Here is a 13,339-nt window from a genome sequence, read left to right on the forward strand (position 1 = left end):
ATATTACCCCCAACGGAAAATAAACCAAGAGAAAGAATAAATAAAAAGGAAGTAAACGAACCACCCCTAGTAAAGATTTTTTAAAATACAAATAATATAACATTTCTAAAAGATGACATTTTTCCTTTATATTTTAGAATACTTTTTCGTTACATTTGAACTATGGCAATATCATTGTAGAAATCTCACCTAGCAATGAATCGTGACTTTAATACACAATTTGTTTAGGGAAAAACTTCTTTAAGCTTCATAAATGAAAGCTTGACCAATCACCGCACGTTATCGAACGAACCTATGTGTCGCAATATATGGAAGATAGGACGCTTCCTTGAAATTTTCTTAGGTTCCTTTTAAAGTTTAACATTTTTTAAAGTAACCTTTGCGATTTTTAATTTCGAACACTCCTCGTCAAGTTAATGTTATCCATCGGATCAACTTCGCGCCACTTTAAAACTCGAATAGCCCATATCACTTTATTTAATTTGTTCAGATTTGTAGCCGAATTTATGATATAAGTCCGAATTGTATTTCAGGCACAAAGAACTTGTTTCATATGGCAGTTCTGCGTTACAGCCATGGCACCATAGATCCCACATAGTAATTTTTTATAAGCATTCAACAGAAGCTTATATCGGTGTCTGCCAGGAATAGCCTAGGAGGAAACCAACGATCTGTAACAGAAGATAACATTGCTTGATTGAATTACGACCGTATGTTCGAAAGGCACTGGATCATACTGATCGATATATTCATCATGTATAGACATTTTGGTCGACTTCTTTCAAAACAGCCGCTCTGTAAGTCTATGGGAAATGCGGTTTCCTGAACAACACCTCGGACAAACAGACGCGTGTCTTATGGCCTGCTCCGGCCCCTAAAATCAACACATTTTTTTGTAGCATTTACAGAATGGTCAAATCTAACCATCGGTCCGGAAAAACACCACATGGGATCACCAGGGCTACATAATTAGACAATCAGATGGGTATGAAAAGAACCCTTCAATCGATGGATGTGTTCGAGAAAAACAAATTCCAATGCTACACAAAAAAGTGAGATTTTTAAAATCATTAGCGCAGATAATTTAATGTTTAGCCATCCAACATGTTCTTAATACTAGAGGAAATCGAGGACTTCATTTTTTGCTGGCTCTTTTTTTGCCAGCTTCTGCTGACCGATTTCGTTTGTGAAGGTTCCTAATGACATGACATATCTGCTTATTTTTGTTATCATAAAAGGTGTGTGTTTCACTTTGATTTATTTAATTTACAGTGAAGTAATTTTAAGCCGCGTTAAACTTTCGAGTTCCAGTACTTTTGAGGAAACTGGGCATTCTGCTTGCGTTTAGCCCATCAGCATATTTCATGTATAGGCCCTACGTAATCTCAATATGCTTTATTGTATATTATTTCTAGGCTTTTGTCGGTATTCGAAATTAAAGTAAAGTAGGTAATTTTTGCATATTGTCGAATGCAGAAGTAAAAAATAAAGAAGGGTTATTCCTATGCATTATTAAAGCTGCTGGATGCTGTGTTTTTTTATAAGTTTTTAGATAATCATTCTGTTTTTCTAAGCCATATGAGATGATCTGCGTTACAGCCTGGCGTTTGACTTCGCTTAACCGTTGCATAAATAGGCATCGATTGCGATTTGAAATTTTCCCACATAGAAATCAAAGCATAAATATACGATGCGCTGGCGTTAATAATTTTACTGCACAGGTAGGCGTCGTCATAAATCATTCATAGGCAAAAGGGCCTCTATTTTTCGTCCGGTATCGCCGTTGAGCATTCCATCAGACGGTTGACTGGCTCCCAGTACGAGACGAGGTCTGTCTCTGCCCAGCTTCAAACTTAAACGATAACGTATCCTAAGATTGACAGGCAAATACGTTACTATGCCACTAAGCTATGACGGCAGTATCGAAGAAGCCTATAGAAACTATAGTAACTTTTTTTAAAATTGTTCCATCCTTTCGAATATAGATGCAAGGATACGCATAACGTGTTTACGGTGTGAATTTTTGTGTAGTGGTCGAATGTTACACGCTAAATAATGACACATATTATTGGATGCACCCTGCAAAGTTTTTCTGAGCTAATATTGTTGCTTTTTAACTTTATTTCCCAATAAATTATTCAAAAAGTTACCTATTTAGTAATACACCGATGAAGTTTACAGATCTCATATTCACAGGCCAAAGAACCGAACCAAACATAACATTAACTTACAGACAATACTACCTGGGTAATGTTGTGTGTCTTACTGAAAGATCACTAAATTATATATTATACATGTAAATAGAACAACTAAACGTTATAGACTATTTATAATGCATGACTATGAATACATCCTACTTAATACGAAATGCAACAACGGTTTTACAAAACTTATCCAGATGGATAGATAGAACTTAGTCAATTTTTTGAAAAATAGGCCTGCTTTAAGTCAAAAGGAAAACGAGCAATGTTTTTGCTCCATGGAATTCTAAAGTCAGGGATCAGTCCACATGCTTTTATTACCAGTAATAACATATGGTGGTTTTTCTCCGCGGAATCGACCAGCTACGAAGATATTCAGTCTGTTTAAATGCTATTATCCTAGTGAACTCAGAACTTAAAAGCTGCACTGCAAATGTCATTGTAGGAATATCTTAAAAAATCTACGATTTTTTGAAAGCGTCAGACATTGGGGCAGACGGGATGTGGCCGATAATGCGGTGAACAGCAGAGTTTGCCAACTTACGCACTTAAATGATAACTACTGCAACTCGTACTTCTCTTAACAGAGTTTTTTCATGAACCTGTTTCCATATTATTTCTTTAACATCCGATATTTTAGACTTTAAATTTGCTCCTTCTTTCAGCCACTGATCTATCGCTACTAACGTGGTAGGTATATAGTAGATTCATAAACTACAATTTCAGTGCTCCGTTCCTGTAATCTGTAAAATTGTAAATGCTGAATTTTGGTGTTAGTAATAATATATGGCCGGTTAGACTAAGTAGAAGAGTTTCGATAAGTGTAAAAATAGCTCTCAATGGTTAGCTGGCATGGGGATGAGACCGTGGTTAATAAACTCAAGTTCATCTGTCTCGCCGACTTCTTCTAGACGCTGTAGGCGAACTGTTCATGGTTGGCCAGACTATTGATTAGCCTGATCGAGGACTGTTTTGCTACCATTTAACAGGGCCTAAATTTGAAATAAAGTATCTAGTTTAAAAATAATAGCAATGGTGTATTCGAGATGTCGAGGTATCAAGATGCGCGTTCCCGCTGCGATGCGATTCCCCGCTCGATTACGCGTGGCGTGCGCGTTTCTATACTTAGCCCAATGTCAAGTGGCTCCTAGTGCACGAACACAGATAAGCGACGCTATTTTACCAACGTAATTAACGCCGTTGAGTAAAAATGAGTAGAGTACCCAGTATTGAATGTAGACGATCCCTTTATAAACACAATTATGCCAGTGTTCAGCCGTTCCCAGCAAGAACAAACTGAACATAACGTAACTTCATTCGAGCGTCTCCTACCGATGTACCTAAAACGACTTCGGAGGTAAGAAATTAGTAATTATATAGGGGGTAACATCTGTAAGATATATACGGGTGAGACATGTGAGTGCTAACTTTCTTATGAGTTGTTTCTAAAACTCTATCTAAATAAAGTTATTTCAAAATGATTTTTTGCATGTGCTAGAATTCAATATAATTATCAGTTAGAACAACTAAAACTTTCATTGAACAGCTCAACCACTCACCAGCAATGTTTGAAATATTTCATCCTCATCCCGCAAATAACCTTTTAGTATTAATCTTACGGCAGTGGGTATTGGCAGGTGTAAATCCGGTAAAATATTCCTCAAATATGCTACATGCAAAAAATTTCAACTAAATACATTCTCGATTCATAATAGGCCAAAGATCCCACAAATACAAAGGCTCAAAACGGCTATTAAATACAAAACGTCTAAAAAGGCGCAGAAGCTTCCACAAGGACTGACCGTTGAAACTAATCTGGGCGACCAAATTGGAAAGCTAAAACTCCGCCCTTCACATTAATTTGTACACAAAAGAATCAGACGTTAACAAAAAAATTCTGGTTAGATGAATTAGTGAGTCCTTTAGATTCAAACGTTATTGAGGTTACCCCTTCCCCCCTTTTGAAATCTTTCTCAGACCATGTCGTAACCGCGTGAAAATTAACCATTAAAGTAAACTGTTGACTTCAGGCAAAAAACGATCATCATCATCATCATCTCGATAAGACGTTTGTTCTGAGTAAATACATTGGATAACAGTCAGTTCTGCCTCAGACTCCAAAACCGGGGCACCGTTTTTTGCCGCAGTGTGCTCTATACTAAAGAAAAACTGGCCTTTTTTAGACATCAAGAATAGCGAGTGAATGCATATTCCTTACGACAGATAGCCTGTGAAAATCTGCTAAAATTTAAATGCTCCACGCTGCATATGTATATATATACCTTGGGTGGACATGGCGTAAAAGTTGACATATCTGTAGTATTAGCTACACAGTTTCAAAGTTACAGTACAGACAATATGTAAAGTTGTTAATTGATAGGATTTCGTATTACTTTACTGTCAATAAGAATAAATAATTGGGCACTATTGGCAAATTCTATATGGGTATATATGTGTCGCGCGCAAATTTTATAAAGTAATTTGCATAGCGGTGGTGAGCACAGCAACGACTTAATCTCCTCACATCACATCCGGTTGCATAGAACCATTCAGAACTCTTTTTAATTAGTGCTAAATTTAAAATACACACTGACTGCTCATGCATACAACTATTTCAATGGCATATACAGGCTAAACCAATTCGTCTCTTCGCTAGCGTTACAATAAATCCGCATTGAACCCTTCGGTCAGCAGTCCGTTCCAAAGAGTAAACTTACTTACTCGCCAAAATAGCTCTAGAAGATGAATCAACCCTCTTTTTTTTTGGATTTTATTAATAACATTTTTCTCTGCTTAGTAGTAAAAAAAAAAAAGCTTCTTGCATAGCGAAACAAATAGATTTGAACCGGCATTTCGTCGCCTAACTCGATCAGCCTACCGTGTAACGCTCTGTCCGTAAAGCCTTTAACGAAATAGTAATCCGGTCCGGGACATCTTCAGGATGCGTTCGCCAGTTTCGTGCTGCCGAGGAACCTTGAAAGGCAAAATCCTGGCGAAACATACTTGGCACTTCCCGTCGTTTTATTCACGTAGCTAAGGGCCTATGCAGTCGGCGCGGAACGAAACAAAAAAGCCATGATAAGATACTGCTGTGATGCCGGAAAAGCTGTGAGGAGCTACCGTGAAGAGTTCGACGTTTTTAGTCCTGTTCGATTCCTTACAATCAAAAAGATTCATAGAGGATTTAAAAAGAACACGTACGAAGAGTGGATTTACGTATCATAGTGTACAGCAAAATCTCGGCTTTCCCTAATACTACCGAAGAACGATGCGCATAACATAAAGAGGCCAGACATTGCACTATTATATCCGTATTATACTTAAGAGGACAGAGCGATCTAGTTTTCAGTCCCCGACGAGTATCAACAAAAATAGCTGGCTCACCGAATATACCGCTAAAGTGCAGTGCAGAAGCCGGCTACGGTCTCCTTCTAACATGTACGATGCTTGATTGAAAGCTCAGAAGACATGCGCTAGTGCTTCAACCATTAAGATAAAAACAATCGCTCAGGGAACGCTTACGCTTCGAAGGGTTGTTAACTATTCAAATCGCAGAAATTTTCATTCACGCCTTTCAAGTTCGCGTGATATCGTCCGGGAAGAATAAAACAGTACCATTTGGCTGACAAAACCTGTGAGAGTATTTAGGATTTCGCCTTTTTTATAATTCAAATGGAATAACTTTATCTTCACAAATATCGGATATTACGCCCTTGACCTCCTGTCGGGAGAGCGATCATCACAAGCAGTTAGCTCAATGCGCAGAAGTATGAAGATCACTTTATCTTAGTGTTAACTGCACAGGCGATTATCATTTTTGTTTAGGGTTCATAGATACCAGGACCTGAGATATAAAATTCTTTTGATTAGATTCTCTACCAAGTCTTCCCGAATAAATAATGTTATTGGTATTAACTTTAGTATTGCTTACAGGCTACTCAGATGATATACGTGACGCTCGTTCTGTATACAGAACTGAAAACCTTACTAACCGAATCAAAATCCTATGTTAATAATCTTATAAAGAGGAAAAACATCAAGGTTAGGTTATTGCTAGTAGATTAAGATGCATTATATCCTTATGTACCGTGGAACGAAAGTTATGTTTTATGTAGGCACGCAACGCGGCCTTCGAAGTAGGCCCATTGAAACTCTTTTATCTTCGAATACGACACCGTACCTTACTGATTGTCTAGAGGGATGGTGAAACACACGCGACGTCGTCACTGGCAAAGCGAAAACACTTGTAACGCGTAACCACAATGCACTTAGGCCCGCCTTCTACGCTAGCATAGCTTTTAGCCGGAAAGGGCATTACATCTTCGCAATTAAGGTCATTGTGCTAGAAATCATTTACGACCACCTGGAGAGGGAGGGGGTGAGCGTCACAGACTGTTCTACCATAATAGTTGTACCGATTTACGGGCGAGGCGGCGTACTTGTGCTGGAAACTCAACTTCGTTGAATGAATGGACGGTAATAGAGAGTGCAAAACTATGTAAACTCTTTGTTGGAATGATTAGCATTACTCACCTGTTGGCATGAGAAGACGATCTACGACGCACAAACGTTTCAATCACCACCCCAGGAATCTACGAGGCGTTAGACTTGTAGAAGTAGCGTTTTTACACATCGGCTTTAAGAAAGACGTGAAAATATGCTGAGCAAAGTGACACTTTGGATTATACGTTTCTTTGTAAACGATAGATTACTTAATCTATGCACAACTGGAGTAAACATACATACAAGCACGTATTTTTAAGAATCTTAGGAGCTGCAATCGAAGGTTCATACTTACCTGCTATATTCTTCTAGCAATATGGATGTCGTATTCGTGACGTCTGGTTCTGGGCCATTGGTCATAACGCTATTCCTGTGTTTGACAGGTGCTGAAATTTCAGAAAGAAGACGTGGCTTTTGCAACTATTTCTAACTTCTGTGTGGAATAAATCATGACTAGTTAGTCAACCCATCTATCCATATACTTGAGGACTGAACTCTTATTTTTGTATCCTTTTAAAACTTATAAGAATCTAGAAGAAGTTGAACTGGACCACAAACCGGTCTCATCGATTACGTAACTTCGTAGCATCGCTTTCGATAATTTTAGAAATAAGCTTGATGCGGTCCGTTAGAGCTTCCGGTAAAGCTCCACGAGATATTGAGCTTAATACATCAACGAGCCTAGCTTGGTAACGGGGTATAGCTTGGTCGTCTCTATGGCGGTTTGAAGACTTTCCTCAGTAACGTATTGCGCCAGTTCTCGTTCTTGGCCCTTATTGCCTAATTACAATATGTATGTAATAGAACGTCAACGAGAAACCATACATTCTGTCATGCTGGAGCAGAAAGAAATAATCCTCGCAATATCGAAATAGCTTTCTTCAGCAGATGTAAGAAGCAAGGTCGACTGCGGTATCACGAGCGTCAGTTAACACACGAACACTCGGCGTCATGCAAATTTGAACTAAAACAGAGGTAGAATAAAAAAAAAACCTGGCGATTAGATTAAGCTCTGCGTCAGGATTACTCGCTAAAAAAGAAACCCACAGTATTGGGCTTAATATCATCGACAGGATGACAATTACTCTGATCATCTGAAGTTGGAAACGTTAGATAGATTTGGGCTCTTAGATGTTCTATGTATCATTACGTCTACTAACGAAATAAATGTCGCTCCTGTTGTAAAATATTTGTACTGAGTTGTACCCCATAGATGTCGCTAATCTGAGCACCGACCAGTCATGGCGCGCCTCCATCCGTTTAAAAGCGAGATGACATTTGTTTTGGTTTCTATAGTTGACGCGCAGTATCGATGAAGCTAAATCGAGAATCGTACATGTTCCAATGCCTATTTGATACGTATGATTATCGTTAAGAAGCCAGTTAAAGCTAACACCATTTACCTATATAGGAGCATGATTTTTTATATATATATAGATATATTTGAACCTTGAGGTACAGTGACAGACGATCAGTAGGTACCAGTTAAACGCAGGAGTCGAATTGAGTTTTTTTTTTAATCGAAATAGAGTCCATATCAGGCTTATGTTCAAACATAAGCCTGATATGGACGCTACCGAATATGCTTGGGAAACATATACGTTTACTCATTTCAATATCTATTTGAATTTAACTGGACACCTAATACCGATCCCAGGCCAGTACTGTTAAGTTCTCAATAACTGTTTTCAAATGCCTTACAAGTTACTTTCAACGAACTATAGCAAAAAAAAAACCTAGTTTCTCCTCATACACCTATTTAACCTAACCTTATAACTCTCTGAACCCCTTTGAGGTTTGTTGAATTATATAGCTGCGCATTCCAAAAACAGGTCAGGCATCTTCATGCTGAGGAGGTGCAAGGAACAATGGCTCGTGGAACTGGCAAATAAAGAGTCCTGCATACTGTCTTAGAGAGCGACACGCCAACCCTATACCCTTTAGTCCATATGCAAGAAAAGGATTACGTTAGCGGAGTTGGGTCGTCATGGCAACCCAAAAAGCTATCTCGTCCAGCCAGTCCTCTTTAGTATGGGCCAGCCTGCCTGCTCCTCTCTTTTTATAATTAGAATAACCACCCCACCAAAATACCCTGGGGTTCTCTGTCACATACACATGCCGAAACCGAAGCGTCCAGCTCCGAAGCGTGATACGGTTTTATTAAGTTGCCCCAATCGACCCGATCTTTTTTTTCGTTCTTCTTTTTCAACGATAGAGTATCTGTCCGAAGAGTGCATTTCAACTGAATACTAGATGAACAACAAAGTACATTGCCCCCAAAAAGTAACAGACTGTTAACTAGTCAAAGGGAGCAACCCGTGCACGACGAGGTTCAAATATTTCTACTGCTTAAGTCACTCAATCGCATTTGAGAGATGGATTAGTTTAATCTATAATAATTCGATTCTTTTACGTCTATACGGGGTCCTTTCTATATATAGTACAAAACTGTTTTGCGTATTCTCCTAACTTCGCCACCGCATACAGCCTTTACATACAAGTGCCTCTTAAGTTGGAACTATTGGAAAAAAGGCACGCGTTCGTAATAAAGAACTAGAAATGAATACGGATTACTCGCTTAGGAAATTACTTAGGAAAAGCGAGAGAGCTTGGCTCCGAAGTGCAGCCTCACTTGTATAAATAAATTAATCAGAGAATCAAACATTATTATTCAGTAGTCTATGTAAATAATTTAAGGGCAGTTCACTCAAGTAATGTTATTTGCTACTTTTTCTATTTGTTTGTAGTCTGGCTTGAAATATTTCGGTTGAGTTAGTCTGATCGTTAAAATATAACCCGCATTATGATTCTTACAGGATCTGTTTAACCTAACGAATCCAACGTGGGTACGTGCTCTTAGTAACTACGCTACCTGAAGAAATCACCTCATAGTGAAACGTATTAAGATCATATCCCAATAACACACAAATAAATGCACGAGCGTCCAATATCTAAGCCATATGTTGCGTAACATCACAAACTATGGTATCCTATGATTTCAAGCGCCACATTGATAATGGCTGCTTTCGCTTAGGTTCATCCTTTGCCTAAGCTGAGATCTCCCTTTTTTGATGGCTGCGCGGTGGTGAATTATTCCTTCTATATAGCTGTGGGACCTGCGGCAAGAATATTAGCAATGGGTCAATGTTCTCTGAGAAAGATCCTTCGCTTTGCTTGCAATCTTACGGCCATATCCTTTTAGTCTACCCTAAAACCTTCCTGTTTTTCTAGTGACCCTAAGTGTAAGGCAACCGGCCTGAGAGATTCACAGCAGTCGACCAAGAAACCCACGCCCACACCATATTTATAGAGATGAGTCGGGCAGGACGGGTAGTGGTGTTCTTATTTTACCATTACCTCTGTCCAGCCACACATAGAGGTACATATGTACATAAAGCGCCAAGACGTCTTCCGGCTCCTAGGCGCCGATCGCATCAGCTAAGGGCGGCTGACCAGCCAACGCTGGCCACCCCAGTGCTCCTAATAATAACCATATTTACACCATAAAGGGGAACGGAAAACTACGTTCAGTGGTTTGACTCCTCCCACTAGCTGAAACTGGTAGGTTCACACCGGATGCACGGCCTTCTTATCGGCCTTCAAAAAGCCCTGGTCGTCACTATGGCTCACAGGCCCTAGAAGCATCGCCAATTGTACGGAACTCCGCACTGTTGGCTCGTTTCTAAAATCATCTACATTTTTCTTTGCCATATCTAAAAGAATACAAAATCATCTGCTGAGATATGCCGCACACCTGGCCCATATGCTCCACAACGCTCACTCCTATTCTGCTCCCTGTTTTCAGCTACGCAATTTATGTACGAGAAGTTCTACGCTGGTGCAAAATATAGGAAACTCAGCAATCGTGGAAGGAGACAGGAAGTGGGAACATACTGGGAAGCGAAAGGCGGTAGGTATCCATCGGGTTTTTTTCAATTGGTGGGCACAACCGATACATAATCGTAATGGGTGTTCCTATCGTGATCGCAATAGTAGCAGAAAGAGCTTCTGTCGTGAATGGTCCATTTTCTGCCGTGTGTAAATGCTATTTTAGTGTAGCACAGCGGATACACAAATGTGTCCTGCTGTTTAGGATCTTTTTCAGGTTAAGAATTATAGCGATCAACAGCAGGTAACAACCCTCGACGTTATCTCTTTCTTCAACGGATTCACAAAGTGGCTGTTCCTAGTATTCGTATGGAAAGCGTAGTACCTAGTTAATTTGCCACCGAAGTAAAGGACATTGCCCTGATATGTACACAAGAACAAGCAAGCAAATTTAGTAATGGCTAACACGTAGCTCAGTGGTTCCATGAATATGCAATTTGCCCAGAATAGATGGCTCGTCGACATATTAAACCTACTGTTTCTTTAGGTTTAAACTCAAACACTTCGACGAACGTGTTGATCAGCGGAGTGCCGATATTTATTTCGTAGTAACAACTATATAAAACGACACAGAGGCAGCTTTTCTGCGATATTTTGATTTGCAGGGGCTCGAGTTGAAGCCCGTAGTACACTATCGCAGTATGTCTTCTATAAATGCTTGAACGAGAGATCTAGTTTCTCATAGGAGACGAAGTGTAAATGAAAAGGGCTGGATTGATCGAAGCTACATTATTTCGTATTTTACCAACTATATATTACAATACAGTAACCCTTGCTATTGAGTCACATACATGTTTCGTAATGAAGTGTTTTTCAGGGAAATTAGAATTGCTAAAGTTTCGATGTCATAAAAAGAATCCAACTAAAGACGATTTTGTTAGCTATGTACATGTGCTCCCTTTATTTTCCTAGGCTTTTTGCATAGGTGTCAGCGACGTCTAGAAAGACGAAAACAGGAAGCAGTTACTTTGCATGACAAGCATGTTTGCTCGCAGGACATGTTAAGCGCGGCGAGCATTGACATCTTCACCCTTCATTTAGATAGCAATAATTCCTAACAGATTTTTTCTGGTGGGATAGGCTCCGTTGCCGATATGGGCATGTGCGATGAAATCATCAATCCTTATTTGTGCTTGACTTCCGTGCACAAATTGATCCGATAAGCATTTCTGTGGGGTTCATTACGGTAGATGGAAGATTTACCACTCTGTAATGGTCGTGTGGCGGAAAGCAATCTTACAGAGACGTCACGATGAGTTACTATTAAATGCAGGGACAAGATAGGATCTTGTCCAGAATTAATTTATACTGTTTTCAAAAGGTTCAAACATGCCCAACGAATACGCGATCGCCAGTCATCATATATTTAGATTATTCCGTGATCTTGCGCAGTACAAACATATGCTGGGGAAAAATTTCTCCGGAAGACTGCTAAGATCTCTGCTCGGAAATTTTGACAAGTGGTTCATTTTAAGAGGTTCTTGGCACCGAAGAGCTTCCAGTGAACCTATTAGTCATTATCATTATTTCGTTCGTTATATAAGTTATTATGATAAATGTTATTTGAACAAGTATGTATCTAACCGAAAAGCATGATCCGGACCAGACGGATGGACAATATAAAGATTTTCCAATTTATGACTATCGTTATATAAACCTGTAAAGTTTTAATGCCTATGCTCTCACTATAACTTTAATCTGCAATCACGCAAACGGTATAAATATGAAGCAGCGATAATAAAACTGTCTGGAGTGAAGCTTTCACAAAAATGTGCTAAACTAATTTCTCTCACTACGCATAGGACGATAAAAGCTGGCCGCACACATTTTCGGCATATAGGATTCGGGAAATATCTAGCGTCTAAAATAGGACTTATTTATCTTCGTGCGATTGGTCTCGGCCAAAAAAACATGGATCTGATATGAACATTGAAAACTTTCATTTGAATGTGTTTAGGTGCATCGTCCTAAAATGTTAAACGTTGTCCATGGTGACTAATAATTACATATTTAGTAAAACCCTGCGTTTTCAAAATGCACAGGGTAGTTGTGAATTTTAAACAAGAAGATATAGTTACAATAACACCATATTTGCGCATCTAAATTACGGGTGCTTCCTGAGCTATAACAGCGTATCGTTTGCTTATAGTCAGCATGTTTCTTTATCTCGAGCTCGATCTCCAACACGTTTTGGTTCCCTCGAATCTATGCGTTTGGCTATATGGAGATTATGCGTTATACTTACACAAACTCTTCTCTCTGCACAAAATTTTAGCCTGGTGATTACCGTGACAGTACGTTTCCATCAGTCCAATTAGAGCATGTTGATGGCACACGCGATTTCGGATCGTCCCTCCGGCTCTCTATGGTCGACATAAACATTCAGAGCTATTGCACTAATACCAACAATTATCTTAGCTCTGATAGAGGCTCTTAAAGCAACAATAATTGTGGAACGCGCTGCAGAGTGTGTATAGGCCGCTGTATGATATCGGGCATCGAGGAGGAGGCATATCACTGCCTTACATAACTTGGCATAGGTCCAAAGCGCGTAACAGAGGCTCGCCATCGATCGTAAAAAGGATTTGCTGATCGCGGTCGTCGTCGTTGGCAATTTGTTGTTTTTCGTTGTGATTGCTCGCCTCGTTCATAACTATGTCCATCGGGAACTACTGATCAATGGACGGCGGGGGGTGACGTAACGGAGCAATGATGAAACAGAACGAAGCGGATAATTCACTGTTTCT

General features: G+C 39.5%; 1 long non-coding RNA gene across 5 annotated transcripts; it reads right to left on the minus strand.

Annotated features, from left to right (window-relative positions):
* Positions 1 to 227: 227 nt before the first annotated feature.
* LOC111259139 (uncharacterized) lies at positions 228 to 13,016 on the minus strand. Of its 5 annotated transcripts, none has more exons than XR_002679438.2 (5): positions 12,838 to 13,016; positions 7,000 to 7,090; positions 6,735 to 6,837; positions 5,080 to 5,242; positions 228 to 671 (listed from the first exon to the last, which is right to left on the minus strand). It is a non-coding gene; the product is annotated as an uncharacterized LOC111259139 (long non-coding RNA). The 5 variants fall into 5 exon arrangements; XR_015310450.1 differs by lacking the exon at positions 228 to 671 and adding an exon at positions 2,086 to 3,541; XR_015310449.1 differs by lacking the exon at positions 228 to 671 and adding an exon at positions 2,086 to 3,550.
* Positions 13,017 to 13,339: the final 323 nt, after the last annotated feature.

Source organism: Varroa jacobsoni, unplaced genomic scaffold (genome assembly GCF_002532875.2).
Source record: "Varroa jacobsoni isolate VJ856 unplaced genomic scaffold, vjacob_1.0 scaffold_297, whole genome shotgun sequence".
In the NCBI taxonomy this organism is placed as follows: Eukaryota; Metazoa; Arthropoda; class Arachnida; order Mesostigmata; family Varroidae; genus Varroa; species Varroa jacobsoni.